The sequence below is a fragment of the Phyllostomus hastatus genome, unplaced genomic scaffold (assembly GCF_019186645.2).
Source record: "Phyllostomus hastatus isolate PE091 unplaced genomic scaffold, TTU_PhHast_1.1 phas_contig_40, whole genome shotgun sequence".
In the NCBI taxonomy this organism is placed as follows: Eukaryota; Metazoa; Chordata; class Mammalia; order Chiroptera; family Phyllostomidae; genus Phyllostomus; species Phyllostomus hastatus.
This window is the reverse complement of record NW_025333872.1, coordinates 39,387,317-39,410,423: the sequence shown is the minus strand read 5'-3', so window position 1 is coordinate 39,410,423 and position 23,107 is coordinate 39,387,317.

Genomic DNA, 23,107 nt, shown 5'->3' with positions numbered 1-23,107 from the left:
AAAATGAAAAAAAGTACTTGGCACAGAAAGATGTCAGAAACAGGTGTCTTTGCACATACACACTCTCTCATTATACAAAAACATAGTAAAAACATCACCAAGCAGTGTGCAAAGGGTAGTTTTGCAGGGGAAAGCCTATCACGAACAGTTACTATAATAATAACAATAAAAAAGAAATACCTTACTATGGCCATAAAAGCATCAAGCAAACAAACATTACAAAATATGAAAGTTACCACTTTTAAAGCATGCACAGGAATAATTTCCAAATGTTTATTCAAAAAATGTTATATTAGAAAATTAAATGCATCTACACCTCCAAAAGTAATCCAGTAATATCAATATCTAAGTATTTTTAGTGATTGCTTCCCTGCTATCCTCATTATAGGTTTCAGAAAAGGAAGAAGGAAAAGAATTTAAATGGTTTCATGATGGCAGAGGGATGACTGAGCTCCTGACCTTCCATATGTTTCTACTTTAATTGGCCCCTTTTATGGTGGGCTGTATTTCCTGCTACAGGGTTTAGCATTTGATTTCTTAAGGTGCTCAGTAGTAGACATCCTCTATGAGTTGTTAGACAAATATCAGTATCAAATAATACCAACTCTTCCTCTGAATACACTATCAATCACTCAACAGGAAATGTTTCAAACCCTGTGCTAAAGCCTCCAACTCAGCCAGAGACACGAGGTGTCTCATTTCCCCTGGGATCTTACCCTAGAGAAGCATTAGTAAAAAGGATCTGAGAAATATAATAAAAACACCTAGTATCAAACTTCTGGTCAATGCCAGAGTTCAGAAAGTGAACAAAGAGCAGGGGTTTTTGGCTTTTGTTTTGGGTTTATTTTTTTGGTCTAACCAAATGATATCCACATAAAAAACATATACTCACCTCCCTGTCCTTCAAAACCCAGCAGGGAGGAAGAGGATTGGTTTAGCCAAGGAACAGAAAAGAAGACAGGTCTCACCACTCCAAATGAATATTTGATGTCACCCTGCCCATGAAAGGGTGACATCATGGTCACCAAGAACACTGAGTCAGCCTCATCTGATGGGGGAAGAGCAGGACTTCCATCCACAGAGTGTAGTGTAGGTAGTGTAATAACTCTGGTCAAGACAAGAGAGCTAGAGAGACAGAAAGAGAGAGAGAGAATTGTTAAGTTAGACTAACTTGAGGAGAAGGTCCAAGGGCTGCTCATTTCATGGAATCACTGAGTATGGATGGGATTTTTGGGGAGTGGTCAGGCATCCATAGGATGCATGTATTATCCTGTGAAATGTCCCATACACACAATTAATAATCAGCATTGAGTGTCCACTATGAAGTTAGCAGTGTTTGAAAGCTAAGGATAGTTTGATAGATAATTCCACAACCTTAGGGGTAGGCACTAAAATGGCAACCAGATAGATAAATAGATAGATGGATAGCAATTATGATAGATGTTATAAAAAATTAAAAAGCAAATACGGTGGAAGGAGGAGTGTGATTTAGATTGGATCAAGATGTTTGAGCTAAGACCTAAGTGACAAGAAAGAGGAAGGATCCAAATACAGAAAGGCTTTCAAACAGAATGTTCCAGGCAGAGAGAAAAGCAAATTTCAAAGCTCTAGGAAGAAACTCCAAGAAAGTCTTGGTGGCCAGAGGAGAGAGTGGCAGAAGATGATGTCAGAGAGGTAATGGCCAAGGCACGTGAGGTCTTGAAGACCACTCATTGCAAGGAATTTGGATTTTATCCTCAGTGAAATGGGAAGACATTGGAGGATTTTAAGCATGAAAGTAGCATAATTTTATTTGTTTTTAAGAATATCCCACTGATATTTGTTTTTAAGAATTTCCCACTGATTACTATGGAAGAATAGATTGTAAGGCAGAAAAATGGAAGTATGAAAACATGGTTGAGAGGTTATTTACAGTTTTCCAGATGTGTGATGACAGTATAGGGGCAGGGTAGTCCATAAACTGACAGAACAAGGCAATAATTTGGATCTATTTCGGAGGATCTCCTTCTCCAGAAGCAGTCCAACCTTTATTCAAATTTCCATGTCAGATTGTGTAGGAGCACATCCACCTCCTGGAAGCCACCTGTTGCCTCCTGCAGGACAGAAGTATTTGTCCTTATGGAACTATACGGACTAACTCACCCAGTAAAGCTTAGTCCTAGGGCTCACACATTACAATCTTTGGACACTTGATGCTGAAATTCTCACTATCTCATGTACATTTTGTTCCAGCTAAGAAGGTGTTTCTGTCACCATCACTCTTGTCTGGATCTACTCCAGCAGCTCAGTACCATTCTTCTGTCATTTCAAGTGACATGGTACTTGCAAAAAACAGGATATAGGTCACACATTCCTTGATTTAAAATACACACGCACACACACACACACACACACAGTCACTTGGAAACCTCATTTCTGGTGTCCTGGCTACTTAGTCAAAGTCTCACCTTCTGAAATGAAGCTCAGATTAATAAAATGCAATAGACATCATCACGAGATCCTTTGTGTATGCTGCTGAGGGCTGTTTTCCAGGTGCATTAGAAAATATATATTTCACTCATCACAATGAAACCACATTGCTTCAAAAAGGTGAAACGAATTTAAGACTCTGACAATTCAGGAATTAGACATAAGTGGTCCCATGGGGGGGGGGAAGTACTTTTAAATTGTTTAAATATGCTTGTCTAACATGTCACTAAAAGCTGTAATCTTCTAGATTCCATTAACAATACCATCAATTTTCCCTTAATGCTTTAAATTAATTGCCTTTTCTCAAATATGGTGCTATTCAACATTTGAAGAAAATAGCCCCTGTTTTTTATTCTGGATTTATAAGACTAAATTTACTTTCAGTTGCATTCTTATAAAAGTGTATTCATGTTAGAAGTTGGCATGTTTCCTATCACTTAAAATTTCAGAACACTGCCCAAAAATAAATGTACCTATTTCTTATAAATTCTATGATACCTATGATGTTAGAATTATAGCTATGCCAAACAGGAGAAAATTACATTGTTTTTATAAAATACATAGTTTGTATAAAATTTCACAAGCTGACCCTATTTTCATTGAACTAATCTCATCCTTATATCATGTCCTACTTTCCTTTTTAATAGCGACTTTCCTGGGAGAATGAGAAAGACTAGGGCAGAATATGGTCATATCTCTAGAAACCTATGTTGAAGGGAATCAGGGTTCATCTATTAGAAGTGATGTACATCCCTTAACCCCACCCCAGTTGGTTGATGTAGCACATTTGTCTGATAGGTAAGGAAAATGTGATGTTCACAGCTCAGGGAATTTTAATTTTCATCTACCAAGCAACTACTAGTAGTCATGTTGGGAAAATTTCAGACATGCTCTCTAAGGCCTACTGTGACTGTTTTGTTTTGTTTTTCACATTATAATGTTTATTAATCCATTTTAACTTAAGGGCTATTTACTGAGTATTAATTACACAGACATGAAGCTAGATACTGGAATGCAAAGACTAATTAAACATGGATGCTGCTCTCAAGGAGCTCAGGAGCATGGCAGAATGATTAATCCTACCTGATTTGGTTAGAGAAGGGGCACAAATTCCAAATGCTGACCTATTTTCATTTAACTGATCCTTATATCCTTGTTCTCTTACTGAAGAAAGGAGATTGCTGAACTTGAAGGCTTCAAGGAGGAAGTAACATTTGAACTGGGAACTGAATATGAGAAAGGGTCTGTGACACTCTGTGCCTTTCACTCAGACTTAAAGTAAGGCTAAAGATATGGACATGAGCAAGATGTTCAGGGAAATATTGAATAAATAACTTGACTTCTATAATTACCTCAGTTTTTTAAGTATTTAACACATAATGAGAAACATGCGAAAGACACCTGGATTTAGACTGTGAATGATCTGATACACCATCCCAAGGATCATAGACCCTAAGCCCTCTTACTGGGAAATGATTGGAAAAATTTAAACAAGGGTGTCATAATCAGTTGGAAGTTTTAAGGAGAATACTTTGGCATGACACCTTGAGAGTATTGTTCCACTGTCTTCTGAAGTTTCATGATCTAGGTTGTATGATCTCTGTATTCTCTATGTTAGAATCTGTCCTTTTGTTATTGGAAATACCACATGTCACTTCTTAGATAATTCTCTGCATATAATTTTGTCTGCTCTCTCTTTCCAAAATTCCAATTAGTCATATACTCAAAAACCTGGTCATCTTTCTTTTCATCATTTTCTAGGTAATTTCCTTGACATTATATCCCACTCCTTCTTTTGATTTTTTGTTTATTTGTTTATCTATTTGTTTGTTTGGGGGGAAAGCATCATGTTATTAAATACCAAGAATTTTCTCTTGTATTCTGATTATTCCTTTTCTATATTAACCTGTTCTTGTTTCACAGAAGCAAAATCTTTTCTTTATTTATAAAGTTTCTTCTGTTCTCTATTTTTTCTGTTTCCTATGATTTCCTCTGTTTATTTAAATGGTTAGCTGATGTTGTCTCTGCCATTCATGTGAGTAGTTTACTCAAAGTGTTGGATGATTCTTGTCTGTCAGGTCTTATTTACAACTAAGGCATGGAAAAGAGAACTGGAAACTCTAGCCAAATGGGCAGAACTTTTAAATGTCTGTAAAGGGCATCAAACCAGCTTTCAACTACATAATCTTCAAATATCAGTATCCTTGTAGGGCCAAGAAAGTTCTCTAGCCTTATGTAGTCTTCTGATTAATGTCTGGCAGCTAATGATCTGGGAGCAAAGCAAATAACAGGGTCTGGAAGTCTCATGATTCAGTGTGCAGACCCTCCCTTAACCCCCTTGAGTCCATTAGTTCACCCCCACCTTCCACATCACTTGGCGTTTCCTGTGGCCAGAGACTTTTTGATATTATTTCCTCATATCTGAATTTCAACCTCCCACTCACCTCCAAGTCTTATGATTTCCATGGTTCTGTGTTGACTGGCAACTTGATCATCTTAATAAATTCTATCTGCAGACAGTTGGGAACTTCCTCTGCTTTACTAAGTCAATTATCATTCCACTATCCATTTTTAATTTTCAAAGACTTTTTTGACATTTCTTCTCCACTGTTGCTTTCACTCATATTCTCTTGATGAAGTGATAGCCAATGTCAACATGTTCCTTGATATTTGAGTCTGCAAAATACAAAATAAATAATCAGTGTGTTAGTTTAGGCACTCAAAAAAAACAAATTCCAGATTCAGGCACATAACTGTGAGAGCAAATGGAGATGGAGCTGGAAAGGGTGGGAGAGTCATCAAACTTCAATGAGAGTGAGGGGATATGGAAGGAAGGTTGGGTAGAAGTGCAGTGCACTTGTAAGTTCAGCAAGGCTGTCAGGGAATTCTTAAGGGGGGGTTATGGGTCAGTAGAGTCCCACATCCCCGAGGCACTGGTCTGCCTTGCTGTCTCTGCTGTGTTCAGTCATTGTCTGGAATCAGTCCACTGGAAGCAATGTGGGGGTATATTTCAGAGTGCAGCATCTAGGACTATTTTTTGTCCCTTATTTATTTTTTTCTTTTTACATTTTTATTGTATTTATTGGTGAGACTATTGGTCAACAGTACTCTGCAGTTGGAGATAGATCTAAGAGACACATTCTCATGACTGCCACATAGCTTAATCATTGCAGAATATATGGGGAAAATACATTCCTACCACTGCACATAGGAGGACTACAGGAGTAGTTAAACCAAGTATCTGCCAGAGGTGAAGCACCTAAAATACCATTCATACCTAAATACACTCAAGGTTCCTCTGATTTAGGGATAAGTAAACCTGTGGGCTAAATTCAACACATTGCTTATTTTGTAAATATGTTTTTTTTTCATTTAGGTATAATTGACCTACAACACTATAATGAATGAGCCTTCATTTGAACAGAGCTACATCCATTCATTTATGTATCATTGATAGCTGCTTTCACACTACAAAATCAAAGTCACAGAATTGTGGCAGAGACCATATCATCTTCAAAACTATAAATATTTATTTTCTTCCCCTTTATAGACATTTTGCAGACCCTGATCTAGTGTAAAGCTCACTGTATTTCCAGTTGAATTTTCCAAAAGTATACACTAAAGACTAAGAGAAGAGTCCTGGAGAGCAATATCACAACCCCAACTTCTCACAAGGTAAGTAGTGTCCCTTTTACAATTTTTTGTACACGATAATTTCCAGCATCTATCTAGTCATGGGATTACGAAGATGAAAACTTAATCTAACCCTCAATGAGACAACAGTCCAGAAAATATGTAAGCAAATCACTATAATATAATGTGTCATATGCTCTAAATAAGATGGAAGGAACACTTAGAGAGCAAAGGTGAAGAATCAGTTAAAGACTTTGAACAAAGCATATCAATTAAACATTCATTTATTTACTTCCATTTTCCAAAATGCTACCAACATCATAGTAAAAGAACTATATAAACACATACACACAAAACACACATCACACACACGTGTATACTCATAGATATACACAAATGCTGACATGTAGAAATGTACACACAGACATGCGTAGAGTAGGTATACTATGTGAGTACATGAAACACAGAGATTATTCTTGTTATTAATACTTATTGTATTATTTTTATTTATTAATCATTGTATTATTAATACAATACAATTGTAAACCTACTTTTGCCCACCCTTGTACAGATTTGGCAAGCCATAGACTGGGAGAAAAATATTCATAATGTGCATGTCTGACAAAGGTCTTATATTCAGGATTTAACAACTCAATAAAGAGAAGACTCCAACTCAATAAAAATGGACAAAGGATTTAAACAGATAATTTACAAATGAAAGTATATGAATGACCAATAAGTGCATTAAAAGATATTTAATATCAGTGGTGATTTTTTTCAGTCTTAGTTTGTGCATGGAATATATGAGAAGAAAAATTTTAAACTGGATCAAGAAGGACAGATAAAAGAAAAATGGATAAATCCCTAGGTACTATCTTCCTTCTACCGTTTTCAATATCAAGATTAAGTATAAGTGGTAGATAAGTTGATTGCTTGAACTGCCTGTAGGTTTTCCTAGACTGTATGATGGTTTCTGCTTCAAATGATAAATTTTAAATGGTTAGACAAGGTCAAGGATAAGGCATAAAAATTGGTTTCACTGTTTGGCTCATTAAAATGTTTGTTCATTCTTCAAATTGTTTTTGTGAGCCAGGAAGTGTTGAAGAGTTTGGGCTCCCATAGTGACCTTTCAGCTTCCCTGTCCACTACACTCATTAACCACTCTCCAGGACTGTGATCGGAGGCCTGACTTCTTAAAGACCATGGCTTCTTTCTCTGCAGCCTGGTCTGGCTCCCACTAACATTTGTAATCTCGCATTCTACCACTTTGCTTTTAAGAAGTATATTTAATTGATTAGTTTCTCTCATTTTAGATAATTTCAAACATCTGACAGTGGACATTTGTGTTCTCTCTGTCAAGTATTTTATTTTGAAAGTGTCGTCCTGAATTTTGTTAAATTATGTAACTTTTCATTCAATTATTATTTTACAATTGAATAATAATAATAAACACTTATTTTTCACAAAATCTTGAATTTCCATCAATAGAGATCCCTAACTCTTCTTAACAGCTCCTGAATTTGTCATTTTATCCTGGCAACTCTACAAAAAGCTTTATCCACTGCTAAATATAGATTTCCTTTCTAGTACATGTGATGGGTGGTGAGAAGTACTTTGAAAAATTAGCTATAAGCATTTGTACATGTATAGCATTAGTTTCAGAAAGCAAAAAATAATTGGTTTAGAAGCAAAAACAAATATTGAAGAAAACATGAAATATGTGAATAACAAAGCTTTATTTGAAGCATGATTTGCCTTAACCACAGTATTAAATAACAAGCTGCCAATTGTATCCAACAGTGCTAATGTTGTTCAGTTGGGATGTTTCTTCAAGAATGAAAAATGCCTTTGTCACAGACCATTATTTACACCCTGAATATTGCCTGGCACCAGTATGGATTTATCAAATGACTTTTAACATTTTGTTGCTTACTATGTCCTAGGTGTTGTTCTAAATGCTTCACAGGCATTAAGTTACGCATTCCAACCCTGTGAGGCAGGGACTAGTTTTAGTCCCATTGTCAGCTCATGAGAAAATTGCACTCTGGCTCCAGAGCTCACACTCTTCAACACTAAAATGCAGCATAATTGCTAACTATGGTTGAGAACACCTATAGTCAAAAGAGAGAGCAAAGTTTGGGGACCCAGCCCACAGCTAATCTAAGTGTTGGAAATTGAGAGAGCCCAATAAATATCAGGTCCTTAAGTTTATCACCAACTCTGATATAAAATGAAAGTGTAAAGCACATGGGAGGCAGGGTTAAATATTCCCTTTATTATTGGTACAGGTGATATTGAAGAACATGGCTTCCATAAATAGGGCAAGCCTCAGAACTAGGCAGGATTACAGATCTGTCATCAGTAGTCTCCATGTATGGCGCCTCCAACCATAAAATTCCACACGTGGTACCTGCATCTCCAAAACCCATGTATGATGCAAGCATCTGTAAATCTCCATAGAGAAACTTGCAGTCTAGAGGAGCACATCAAGACACAGGATTCATGGGGAGGCTGGCTCCCAAGGTGAAGAAATGAGACAGGTCTGGATTATACTCATCTAGTTTTCCCTTCCAAACTCAGCGGTCAAAGATGTTCCTTCTATATTGTTTGGGCCAGTCATGCAGTTTAACAAAAAACTGAGTTCCTATCCCAATACTTTTCAGTTTCAAGATCTGTAAACTCAGATTCTCCCTATGAGTACAGTTTATGAGATTCTCAACAAAAGAATGTAGCCTTCCATCCCGTTATTGATGAAAACATATTCTTCCAATTCTTACAAACACCACTGTAGTTAGCATGTCTTCTTCTCTATGGTGTGGACTCTATGACCTTGCTCTCTTTTAATGGCATTTTTCCCAGTGAGAGCTGATACTTGCAATGTTCCTTTCAGGTGCCTCAGCAATCTGAATGCCTCTTTCAAGATGTGATCTCTTGTGGCTTGTCAGAATAGAATAAACATAGAATTTGTATTTTGGAATCTGAATTAAATACCACCTGTGCAAGTTTTTAAGCACACCTTGAACAGTTGTATAACCTCTCTGAATCTTAACCTTATAAGTTTCCTCATAAATAAAGTATAGATAATGATAATATAAAACAAATCTCAAGGTATAATCTTTATAGGATCAGATGAAAAAATAAATTTTGGAAAGTGAAACACACCATATAAATGTGCACACCATATAAATGCCATCATACCTAGCCCTGAATAGCATTAATAATGTTATTGCTATTATTGCAATTGAATTTATAATAATATGATTCATTATTTCCAAATTTAGAAACAGTCCTACCAGATCACATTTTAAAATATAGCAACTGTATCTAGAAACAGTATTTATTATTATTAAAAATGAAAATAAGAGTAAGTCTATAAAAGTATGTATTGGCCAACACACCCTAAATAATTAATTTGAAGTCCTTTGTTCTTAAATCTTATTTGAAGAACTGTGTAACATCTAAAGAAAGCGTTTTTGTAAAGCCCAGTATATCTAAGCCTTTGTACATCTGGATTTCTGTAAAAGACGGGTGTGACACAACATGGCTTTTTAGATATTTGAGTTTATTTCATGTAAGAGGTAGCCTCTCATAGCTACATCTTGGCCTTAAAAGAATATTTTACAGAAAATCAAAAGGGGGATAAGTTTTTTGTCTGTAGCTCATAATATTTATTTTTACCAGATTAGTATCTGATATGGTAGAGAACGATGAGCATATAGAGCCAAATGTTGAACATTAATTACTCCATTCCTATAGGATCATTTTACTGCCATAGTTGGCACTGCAGTTCTTCTGAGATCACCCTAATTGGCATTTAATTCTAGGTTGAAAGCACAAAATGTTCTCTCAAGCCATCCTTCCTCATTGTGAATCTCATTTGCGAAAGCCAAATTAAAGAGCCAAATGCACAATTTTTATGCCATACTGAATGAAAGGAATTGTTAAGAAGCCTGACTTGTCATTACACCAGAGTGAAATATAACTTGGTCAAGTGAGCCAACCAAAATGAAAATCTGTGTATTGTATAGTTGTTTATTGGGCAGGAACCCAGGTTCTCCACAGGAAACCCAACTGTAAGGTTTGCAATTTATCATTCTGGAAGTAAAACGGAACATTAATGTCAGTCTATTCTCTTGGATATAATCCTTCAAAAATGCCAGTTAAACATGATTTCTTAAGGCTTGTATTTGTTTTCCCCCGTACAAGTCTAAAATGAGAATGGATTTAGTCATCCACTGGTCTTTATCTATTCGATGGCTGAGGCAAAGACACTGGCCCTTGGCTGCTCAATAACCTAACCCTTCCACAGAGAACTAGTCATTCAGAGCAAATCTGCTTCCTCTTGCAGGCTTTCACATATTTGAAGATACCCTCATGTAACCTGTAAACTTCTCCAGGATGAACACCCCTGTCTCTTTTCCCCTTTCCTCTTGTGGTGTGCTGTAAAGCTTTCTTCACCATTTTTATTGCTGTCTTCAGGACCTCATTAAGTTTGAAAATGTTAACGCATGTTGTAGGAAAGTCAAAACAATGCTTCAGGAGTGAGCTGGTTATCATGGGCTGTAATGACAGTAAAACCGCCTTTCTTTGAGATGTTATATTTCTATTAATGAAACTAGAGTATATCAGCTTTTTATACTATCTCCCACTGTTGATTTATATAAAGCTTAATGTCAACCAAAAATCTTTTTCCAGGCACTTTTAAGCCACAGCTCCATCATTTTACTTTGTGCTATTGGAGATGAGTGAGGCATGGGTTTTTTTCACTTTGTTTTTGACCTAAGTAAAATTTAGACCTAAGTAAAATTCTTTATACTTATTCTTATTAAATTTCATCTGTTCTGAAATACCCATAACTCCATAAAGCCAGGGTCACTACCTGCTTGCCTTACTACTGAATTCCCCTTTATTTCCTGGCATGTAATAGATACCCAATATATTTTTTTAAATAAATACTTGAATAAATAAATCTATCCCATTGCCCCAGGCTACTAAGATATTTTAATCCTGGTTTTAGTAGCCAATATATTACCTTTTGCTTCCAAATTGTGTCATCCACAAATCTTATCCATATTCTCCTTACATTCTCATTCAAGTCATTAAAAAATTTTCACTACTACTTGGTCAAGGACAGAGCCCTTGGGTATGTTTTGAGAGACCTCCCTCCAAATCAACATAGGCCCATTAATTAGCAGACTGAAATAAGAGAAATGAGACTGTTCCGTGAGAGTTAAACCATGAATCAGCACCTACATGTTGTGCAGCAATAGCAAAGTCACCTTAAAAAGAAGGAATGCACCCAGGCCTGTATGAGGTGCCTGAATCCTGATTGAAGGTACTAACTTATCTACAGAACATGTCACTCAGAAGTGAATTGGGGAAAAGGGAAACAGTATAGAAGATTGCTTCCAGGCTTTTCCCAGAGAACAGGGTCCTGTCAGACCAACTACGAGGTGTCTACTTTAGTGAAAGACAACACCAGGCTCTGAGAGCTTGGTGCCATTAAACATCGGAATCATTTAACCAACTTCTCTTGCTTTGAGTAGATCATTACTAAGCTGCCTGCCTCACCACCTGTGCACCATGTGACTTGAGGTAACTCATACAAACATTGAGTTCCTTTAGTTTCCCATCTGTAAAATAAAAATACTCATCATATCTACTTCATGGGGTTGTTTGAGGACCAAATGGAGTAAATATACATCTAGTCTGGCTACAGTAGCCACTCAGGATATTGTAGCTATGGGAGGAAGAGAATGTGTGGGTTAGACCTATATGAGAGTCCAGACAGACTATTTGGTTGATATTTCACACTACAGATTAATAGATTGGTATGAAGAGATTTGTTTACATGAGACAGATTCCTCTAGTTAGAACTGGGATACAAGGAAACAGCAATTAGGAGTTTCTTAGCCCACATGTTTGAGATCTTCTGAGAACCCAGTGAATAGGGTCCAAGTAGCAGCCCCCTGACCTTACTAGGCACCTTTCTTTTCACTTTCTACAGAGTATAGTTTGATTTTGTGTTTTGACCCAATGTGAGAGTATTTGTATTTTTATGGGATTTTAACTCATTCATCTCACTTATCAAAATTAATAATCTGGTACTAATTATATGGGCTTATTTTATGTTTTCTGATTTTTATGTTTTTATTACAGTTTTATTTTTTCTTTTGTTATATGAACAACACAATTTCTTTGGCTTTTTTGTTTATCTTCAAGTGCTTTAAAATATAAATGATACTGTTTTAACTCCTACTAGGTTATTTGGAGAATGGGGGTATAGGAGTATGAGGGGAGGTGATATTGGCTAGCAAGGAATAGGGAAGCTTCTCCTTGGTGCTCATTGTTATCCACTTGTGGATAGAACTCCAGAAGTAGCCTTTAATTTTCTTCTTTCACAAACAGTGCAGAACAAACAAGAATCCCCAGAATGCTTCTAATCTTCATCTTTGCCTGGTACCTGCCTTTCATTCCAAGTGCAATGTTTTCTGCTTCCCCACTGACCATATTACATTATTAGGCTAAGGTCTCCAAAGAAATCTAGAAAAAGCAGAGAAAGGCAAGGAGGAAAAAAAGTGTAAAATATCCCTGGTCACCTCAAAAAGCAACCCACCTGCAGGAAGGAGTAACTTTCTTCCAAGTCTATAGAGGCACTGCATCTTTCAGGCAAGAATACCCAAAACACCTCACCATGTTCCTGATTTCTATTAATCTACCCTAGATCAGCTTCAGTGAGTAGAAATACTTCTTAGGCCTAACAGATTATCAATCATATATCCAGTCTTCAACATGGCTAGATTCTTGCATTTCTTCATTTTATGAGTATTGCAAGAGGTAGATAAGTAAGGAAGAAAACCAGGCATATCTACAGTTGTCAAATTCCTGCATGCTATTTCTAAGGACATTGTATTGTGAAAATAGAATAGTTTCTATGTTTTTCTATAAACCCATGAATGGCAACATGACATGGTGGTAAAAGCATAGGTTTTGGAATCACACAGGAACTGGCTCAAATTCTAGGCATTGAGATGTGTGACCTGCAGCAACTCTTGTCATGTTCATAAGTCTCAGGTCTCCAATCTGTAAAATAGACTTAAAAATACTTAATCTAAAGTATTGTTGTAAGTTATAAAGAGAACATGTATAAGTAGTTTATATTTAAAAGTCACTCAAAAATATTTATTATGGTTCCCTCAAACTAGTGTGAGTAGTTCAGGCATTCCCTAACTCTGTTTCCATCTGTTCTGCTCCTGTATGACATTTCTTCTAAACAAAATGTTTCTTTTGTTAAAATAAATTTTAAAGTCACAATTGAACAATCCAATGGATTGCAAAGACTGGGAAACCAATAAATGTGTGGGGGCTTTATTATTTGCAAAACAGTTTATCCAACTTCTGGTCAAGATAGAGGCTTAAATAGATACACTTTGCCTCCTCACACAACCAAAACAAGGACAACAACAAATTTAAAAACATAACAAAACAAAACAAAAAACAACCAAAACAGCCAGAAAATCAAACTGCATAAAAGCCCAACAACCAAGGAATAAAAGAAGAAATATTCATTCAGACTGGTAGGAGGGGAAGAGATGGAGACTGGAGGAACCAGGGTGGAGAGGACATGTAGCAAGGCAGCAGCTGGAGAATCAGGTGGGTGAGGTGATGGCTAGCAGACCAGGGTTGGCAAGGCAGGGGCTCGTGGACCAAGAAGTTTGCATGCAGATAAACTGGGAGGAAAAACTGGGGAGCAAGACAGACCACGCAACCCAGGGTTTCAGCATAGGGAAATCAAACCTCAAAGCCTCTGGCTATAAAAATCTGCAGGGGTTGTGGAGGTAGGAGAAACTCCCAGCCACATAGGAGAGGTTATTGGAGAGACCCACAGGGTCCTAGAATGTACACACACCCACCCACCTGGGAATCAGCACCAGAAAGGCTGAATTTACTTGTGGGTAGCTGGGGAAGTGACTGAATGCTGGCAGAGAGCCAAGCAAGCAGTATTGTTCCTTCTCTGACCCATTCCCCATTTACAGTGCGACAACGAAGCATCATAGGATCTGGGCTCTAGTGAATACCTAAGACTCTGCCCCTTACAATGTGACAGGTACACTGAGACAAAAAAAAATATATAACCCAAATGGAAGAATGGATAAAAACTCCAAAAATAGAACTAAACAATGAAGAGATAGTTAATCTATCAGATGCGCAGTTCAAAACACTGGTAATCAGGATACTCACAGAAATGGTTGAGTATGGTTGCAAAGTAGAAGAACAAGTGAAGGCTGTGAAAAGTGAAATTAAGAGAAATTACAGGGAACCAACAGTGAAGAGAAGGAAACTAGGACTCAAATCAATGATTTGGACTAGAAGGAAGAAATAAACATTCAACTGGAACAGAATGAAGAAACAATATAATTCAAAAAAAATGAGGAGAGGCTTAGGAACCCCCGGGACAACCAAATGTTCCAACATTCAAATTATAGGGGTGCCAGAAAGAGAAGAGGAAGAGCAAGAAATTGAAAACTTATTTTAAAAAATAATGAAGAACTTCCCCACTCTGGCAGTCCAGAAAGTCCAGGAAGCTCAGAGAGTCCAAAAGAAGTTGGACCCAAGGAAGCACACTCCAAGGCACATGACAACTACATTACCCAAAATGAAAGATGAGAGAATCTTAAAAGCAGCAAGAGAAAAGGAGACAGTTACCTACAAAGGAGTTCCCATTAGACTATCAGCTGATTTCTCAAAAGAAACCTTGCAGGCAAGAAGGGGCTGGGAAGAACTATTCAGAGTCATGAAAGGGAAGGACTTACATCCAAGATTACTCTACCCAGAAAAGCTATCATTTAGAATGGAAGGGCAGATAGAGTGCTTCCTGGATAAGGTCAAGTTAAAAAAGTTCATAGTCATGGAGCCCTTATTATATGAAATGTTAAAGGGGCTTATCTAAGAAATGAAAATGATCAAAAACATGAACAATAAAATGACAACAACCTCATAACTACCAACAACTGAACCTAAAAAAAACATACTAAGCAAACAACTAGAAGAGGAACAGAATCACAGAAATGGAGGGTTATCAGTGGGGAGGGGGAAAAATGGAAGAAAAGGTACAGGGAATAAGTTGCATAATTTGTAGGCACAAAATAGACAGAGGAGGTTAAGAATAGTATAGGAAATGAAAAAGCCAAAGAGCTTCTATGTACAACCCATGGATATGAATTAAGATGGGAGTGGGTGATGCTGGTGGGAGGGAGTGTGCATGGCAGAGGGGAATAAAGGGAGAAAAAATGGGACAACTGTAATAGCATAATCAATAAAATATACTTAAAAAAACAAAACAGCTTATCCATTCTTCCTGGTGGTGTCTTCAGGCAGTCCTTTACCCACCAAGGATGGAATAGGTCCCTTCTTCCCCAATTCCTATGCATCTGTTAAACCAAAGGCTGTAAACCAGTTATTCTATAATTTACTTACTAATATTTAATGCTTTAAATTTCTCTTTTCCTAGAAAATTTGAAAAATATGTAAAATGGGGAAAATATTTTAAGATTTCTGATCTTACCATCCAACAATCAATAAAATGGCTTTTTACAGAACTTATGCATAGATTTGGGGTTTATTTTTTAACTGATCTCTGCTTGCATATCTTATATAATTTTCATCCTGCTGTTTTTATACAGTATCATAAGTATTTTTCTATATTCTATATCTTATTTTAGGTGGTGATGTAGTATTTCATGAAATGATTGTCCTATAGTTCAAGTAGCCTTTCCACTATAGATAAACATTGAGATTGCTTCTAAGTTTTGTATGTTGTAAATAACATGATTATGAAAATCACTGTACAAGGATCATTTTTCAAATTATTACTTAGGGTGATAAACTTATAAAAGTAATTTCACTGTATCAAATAGTATGAACAATGTAAAAATATCAATATACATTGCTTTCTAAAAGACTTAATTGTGCCTGCTTCCTACCCTCACTGTTGGGTAATATTATATTTTCTAATGACTAGAAAGTAAAAGACAAAGAACAGGGAAAAAACAAACTATCTTCAGATTTTGTTTTTATTTGTAATAGTACCAACTTTATAAGCTAAAATTAGATAAAACAAATAAAAGTACATCTGAGACTTCCAGTCAAGATGGAGACATAGGTAAACATGGCTCACCAGGTCACACAACCACATCAAAATTATAACTAGAGAACAATCATCACTCAGAACTCTCAGAGATCAAGTTGAATAGAAGTCTAACAACTATCAAATTAAAATAAAAACCATGTTCATCCAGATTGGTTTTTGTAAATGCAGAGACACACAACAGGCTGGCCCTCATCCATGTGTGGTAGATAAAAATTTGGGACAGGTATCTTGGGAAAGAGGAGTCACAGCCCCACACTAGACCACGCAGTGCAGGGTTCCAGTGCCACAAAGATAGGACCCCATAACTTCATACCTTCTATGTGATATTCAGGAAAATATGTCAGGTCAGCTGACGGCAACTGGGAGAACTGTGTGAGGTCCCAAGTTACTTACTTTGAAGGGGACTGAGGGGTCATTGTCCTATATACAATGTTTCTTGTATCTTGTATCTTCTTCAATAAATGTCTCTATTTTTCATATTATATGGCTGGATACCTTCTGAAAAAGACCTCGCATATCTATAGATTAAAGTAATATAAGTAGTTGGCTAAAAATGACTATATTACCCTGCCATTGCAAGCCAATGCTTTATAACCTCATACCATTTTTTTGCATTGGAGCCTGATGAAAATCTGGTTTGTACAATTGGATACTGATAAGATTAATGTGCAATGACATTTACTTTGGTCCTAGTGTTATGCTTTCAAGGTTACATCTGTAAAGCCATGAAGGAGTTTGCTAATCTGCACAGTCACATATGAGCTATCAGAAATAAATATTGAAAAGTAAGTGTTAAGGAACATTGCTACATTATTCTTTATTTCTAATAATATAAATAATTTCTTATTTTCTCCAAAGACTTGAGCCTAGTTTGCAGTTAATTGCCATGAAAAAGTAATAAAAGTTCCTTTCGCTTTAGAATCCTTCTCTCCACAATGAGAATACTCAAACAAATCAGAACTTTTTCTACCCAAAGTAGTCAAGTAGGAAAAAAGCTGAACATTAAAGGAAAGATGTACAAGAACAAACCCAAGCTTCTTGCCCAACTAGTGAAAAAGATGGTATCAGACATGAAGAACAGCCAAATTTTCAGGCACTTGTGCCAACAATTTTCAGTGACCTCTCAAAAAGAGTTCCTTTTAAATTACTTAACTTAAGTCATATCTATGCTATGCAGTATCTTTGAGACCAGGATTGGTAGGATAGGTCATGATATGACACAAATGTACATACTGGGTATTTTTAACTCTAAAAAGGTTAAGAATTGCCATTTTATTTCTCCAGTTCTAAATTAAGTTGGAAAATGTGGAAGATTGGAAAGCATAACATAATTTTCATATCACCCACATTTATCTATAGTACAGATTAATACAATTTGTACCCTGTTCCCAATCTCAAGTAAGCCAATAGTTTCCATGTTTGTCCCCTCAAACTTTTAAGTCAATCAAGCAGACTCTTCATTAGTCTTCTTTTAAAGGAGCTGAAAAAAAAAAAAAGTGAAAGGGACAGACTAAAAAGTATATTTGTAAAATTATAGTTTTAAAAACAGAAAAGGAACTTCAGAAACCTAATTGTACTGCTTCATTTTAAGTGTTAGCAGGAGGTCACCTTTATTTTAATATGTAAATTCTAATGACTTTTGAACCACTCAGACAGTCTGAAGTCTAATTTACCAAACCTGGTATATGAAGAATTCTCTATCTTCAGATGTTTGTGGGAATCCTCAGGTTCTTTAATAAGAATCCTTATTAAACACCTTCCTTAACACTGTTCATACTTTCTCCAAGTCCCTTTCCACCTCAGACAGGTGTTTAGCCCCATGCTGCTTCTCCTACTCCTCCTACAGGTCACTGACTGCTGGGTTGCCTCCAAACATCCCTTCTTTTTTTTAAATCCCCTCTCCCAGATACAACCTCTGTGTTTATCTTCTCCACCTGAAACTTTCAACACAATTTTGGTGATGGTTTGGGCTTAAAGGAAAACTAGCAATAAGAAAGTACCTTATAACTGTTGCCTGAGAGGAGCCCAGCACTCTCCCACTCAGTCCCTTCCTTCCCCCAAAGTGCCTGTGTCACCTCATGGCATAGGAGAATCACCTGGCTCTTAAAAATTGTCCCCTCTCCACACTGGCTGATGATCATAGTCTAGATGAGTTTTTCTCACCATCCAAGCCCTCTCACCCAAATTGCAAAATCCCTTCAGTTCTGCCAGGCCTTGTTCATGCACTTTTAGATGCTTTCTGGACATTTGGTAGCTTTTGCCGACTGTGGACGGCCTCCAGCCCTCTGTGTCTAGATAATTCTGGTAGCACCTCACTCTCTGATACTTTGCAAAGGCTGCTACAGCCTTATTTGTTTTTTTCAGAGCCACACCCAGAAATCAAGTACCTTCACCTCTGACCTCAGATCACTGAATTTACATAGAATTGTCCAAGGGCTGAAGGAGGAGAGGGAGGGCACAAAGAACTCACTAACAGTTCATTCTTCTTCATCTCCTTTCATTAGCCCATTATTCTGCATAAATTAGAGCAGGAATCTGACTCTGAAATCACCATACATTCTTCCAAAATGTATTGTTTATAACAAACTTTGACTTTTGCAGCTTCAAATAATTTTCTTTCTACTTAAGGGATAAGTTGTTCAAAAGCATACTTAGAAACTTAAATATCTGTTTTCCATTTTCTCTTGTATGCCTGCTATACCAGCTGTACCCTGAGGGAAGTGTGCCAAAGCCCAAGCCTCCCATAAATGATGGGGAAAGTGGAAGGATATCACTAGGAAAAAGGCCTCACTGGTTAGTGTCCATACATTTTTCAATAGCTTGGAAAGGGTGCAAATTTTGTGCCTAAAAAAAGAGCAAGAGGCTGGGAGAGCCAGGAAGATAGGAGAGCACACAGGAAAATGGGAAGGATCAGAAAATATCAGGAGAGAGGTATGACTTGGTAACTGGCCCTTGTAAAAAGATGTTTAGGAGGAACAGAGACTACCTCATAGAGATGTTCAAGTGAAATAAATATAGTAGTGTACTCTCGCCTCCTATCTCCCAGGAACTCTTCATTGCTAAATTCTTATAGTGAATGAAAACAGTGTGTTGAAGCTGGTGTTAGGAGGAAAATGAAATAGTTATGTTATACTTAGAAAATAAATTTCCCTAAAGAAAAACAATCTGCACCCACGCCACTTTGCATAGACTGTTGATTTTCATTTACTAAGAGAGCAGGTTAGCTCATTGGAACCAAAACATCTCTAACAGTTCCCTCCATGTAGAGGCCCATTTTGTTCAAATCTCCTTGATGTTAAAGAATAAATCTATCCAAACTTAAAGGAAAAATTATTAAAAGAATAAAAGAGGTATTTATGTCACAAAACTCAAGAGTAGGCAGAACAGCTGGGTCTCATGAGAACTAGAATCAGGGTCTGAAAAACCGAGTAACTTTCTCTATTTGTCCAAGACTATGTGGTCTCTTGTCTCTATGCATGGAGACATATGGGAACACGATGGATTTGGGGGACTCGATGGTGCCATTTAACTCTAAGGCAGAGTGCTAATTGCAGAATAGACTGGACATGGGGTTGGAAAAATGACAAGAGCACACATTACAAGTACCATATCAATATATACAGAATGGATATATGATAACAATTTTTGTTTTGGTTTTGGAGATATTGCAGACATTTAGTGGAAATTACCAGTAGGAACTTGATTGATGAATTTGGAGCTCAAAAGGAATATGTGGCTAGCAACAGAGGTTTGTATTACCACCTCAAAGTAGTAATTTAAACATCAAGTGAATAAATCACCCAGGAAGGCTGTATAAAGAAAAGAAAAAAGAGGCTAAAGACAAATGCCTGGGGAGACACTGGTACTTAATGGGTGAGTAAAGAAAGAAAAGATTGAGAAGTAGAATGAGCAGGACTAATCAGAACAGTAGGAGGAACACTAAGAGCAAGTAGCATTGCACAAACAATGGCAGATGGGTCTTAAAGGAAGGAAAAGAGAAAAGGCTGTCCTGAAATTAGTGCTGGCAGTGAAGAGGCTCTATGACTGCTCTTGATGAGTTTTGGTTGCATAGGTGGGCTGGGCAGAAGTAACGGTGTGGCAGCTTGAGGAGTGAATTGAGCATAAGAATATGGGCAATGTGTAAGACCACTCCTAAGTATGTGCTCTACTTTCCGTTTTCACATAGCCTAGCTCATCTAATCTTCACAGCAATCTTATTGGTCAGGGTCATTATCTCTATTTTGTAAATTGAAAAAGACAGAAACTCAGAAAATTTTTTAATAATCCAACTTTCATTTTTGATAGTGTATCAAATAGTCTGAAACACAACCCTCCTGTTGCACAACTGAAAGTGTTCATTTTACTGTTATATTTTATAATATCATATATTTTAGTATACTTAATATTAGCATGTTTGAATTCCCAAGACTACACAGCTAAAGTAGACATTGACTACACTCAAACTGCAATCTGTCAGACTAAAAATTCACATTCTTTTTTGGTTAATTTCTTTTGGGGAATTTTTTTTAACTGAAATAGTACAAGTAACAATTTAAAATGTTAGAAAATGTCAGGTTTCTCTTCTCTAGACCTATTCCACATTATTTTTCAAGTGTTGAAATCAAAGCTGAATACTTGTTTAAGCAAAATCTGAGCAATGGCAATTACACTTGGTAAGGATGTTTGCAAATCTACTGTGAGTATTTTTCCCTAGTATCTTCTGAGGAACTAAAGTGAGCCAATTCCTTGATGTTCAAGGCCTCTCAAACTATAAAATTGTGCCTTCTGTTACATTGAAAGTTGATCTGAAATTCAACTAATTTACTCCCTGACAATCCAGATTCTCAAATGTCCTGTGTATCTTCCCAATGGCTAGGCACAATTAGGACAGACCGAAAGCTTCCATAGGAATCCCAGAAGAAATAGCTAGTACAAAGGCCTTAACATGGCAGCATGCCTGGGGTCTCAAGGAAGGTCAAGGAAGTCAGTATGGTTGCTGTGCAGGGAGCAAAGGGAAGGCTACCTTCCCTTAGGGAAGGTAGGGTCTGAGAAGTAATATGGGTATGCCCATCAGGACCTCCCAGGCTAACTGAAAGGGATTTGGCTTTCACTCTGAGTTTGTAACTCAGATGGCATAACTACAGATTGTGCCACAGATGGGCGCAGTTTCCTCTGGACAATCAGTGGTGATCTGGTTTTTCTTGAAGGAGAAACTCACTGAGCACATACAGGAAGTAAAGAAAAATATGGTTCCTTGTGTAGAATGTGGGTGGAGGTTACTCAAGGACAGCTAAGTGGTATCTGGATCCTAGCACTGCTCTTACCCACAGCATCCATCCAGGTTCAGACTCCTGTTTCCTGTTCCCACAGACTTTTGGCTTTCCCATGCTCTCATCTCTTTTCTTCTCTCCATCCCAGAGGATCCTTTCTAACCTCAGGGATGTGGGGAGGGAAACAAGGCTCTTTCTCATGAGAATTTTCTTCACCATCAATTTTTATGCATTGAGGCTTCTTGTCTTCCTCCTTTCCTGGATATAGATGTTTTGAAGTTCAGAAGGAAAATAGTGAGTCAGGTTTATTTTCACCTGTTTCTGTGAGTTACTCCATTTTCTAATAGGTGAAGGCAACCAATACAGCACACTTGGCTATGTAGGGAAAGGGAAAAGCAATGGGGTGAAAAAGATATATCAATAATAAAAACATACCAATTAATATTTTTAAAATACTTTCTCACAATATTTGTTTTAGACAAATCATTTGTTCAACAAACATTTATTGAACACTTTCCATGAGCCAAAATATGTGCTAAAGGTGAAGGGACAGCTATGAATAGAGCCCAATCCTTGCTGTCTAGGACCACATAGACTATAGGGAAAGGAAGAGGGGTAACAGTAAACTACAGCAATATGAACAGTAATCATATAGCACAGAGCCTACACTGACAGAAGTAAGTCTCATGAAGAGAGTAGGGTGTACTAATGACCTAGTTTTCCCCACTCTAGACAACTGCTAATGCTGGTCATTTGACTGAAGAGAAAGTAAAGAGATTTAAGAAAGAGACATTTCTAACCAAAATAGAAAAGTCCTAGATTTCTAGCTCTGAAGTGTGGAATATTGCATTTCTCAGGGACTCAGGTCTATAAGCAAGTCTTCCTCATGCTCTAAATGGAGCCTAGAAACAAAATTCTTCATGAAACTCTTTCAACACTTATTTATTCAGTGCAAAATGTGTTTCTAATGTAAATAAGACCACTGTGTGGTGATTGCCTGAGAATGGGGGTGGGCTAAACAGAGGGAGGCAAAGAGAGAAAAATTGAGATAGCTGTAATAGCATAAACAATAAAATATTTTTAAAAATAGAGTGAATAAGAAATCAAGTAGGAGTTGAAAAGTCAGTTAAGATTTTCAGTTGGGGGACATATATATACACAGGAAACATAAAACTCTATATACATACCAGGAAATGTCAGCACCCTGTCAGCTCTTCTCAATTTGACTTGCCATCCTCTCACAGATCCAGTTTCTGTGTATCAATATATACTGTCCACCACACACATTTTAAATGATGACTTCTCAATGAGGTAGAGTGGCATCAAGAACCCTTTCACTGTCCCAGCTCTTTGGGATATGGCAGATATGCTTAAGCTGTGTGGCTAAGGCAATACAGCTTGGAGATGGCTAAGGTCCCCATCTCTATGCCCTATGTCTCTATTTCCCCTCCCCACTCTCATTCTCTACACAGGGATGCCTCCTTCCTGCTTCTAGTTCCTTCTGACTCATCCAAAAAAGCTGTGCCTTTGCTAATAAGTATTCCCAAAATATAATCTTTAAATACTGAATTATTATCAAATGACT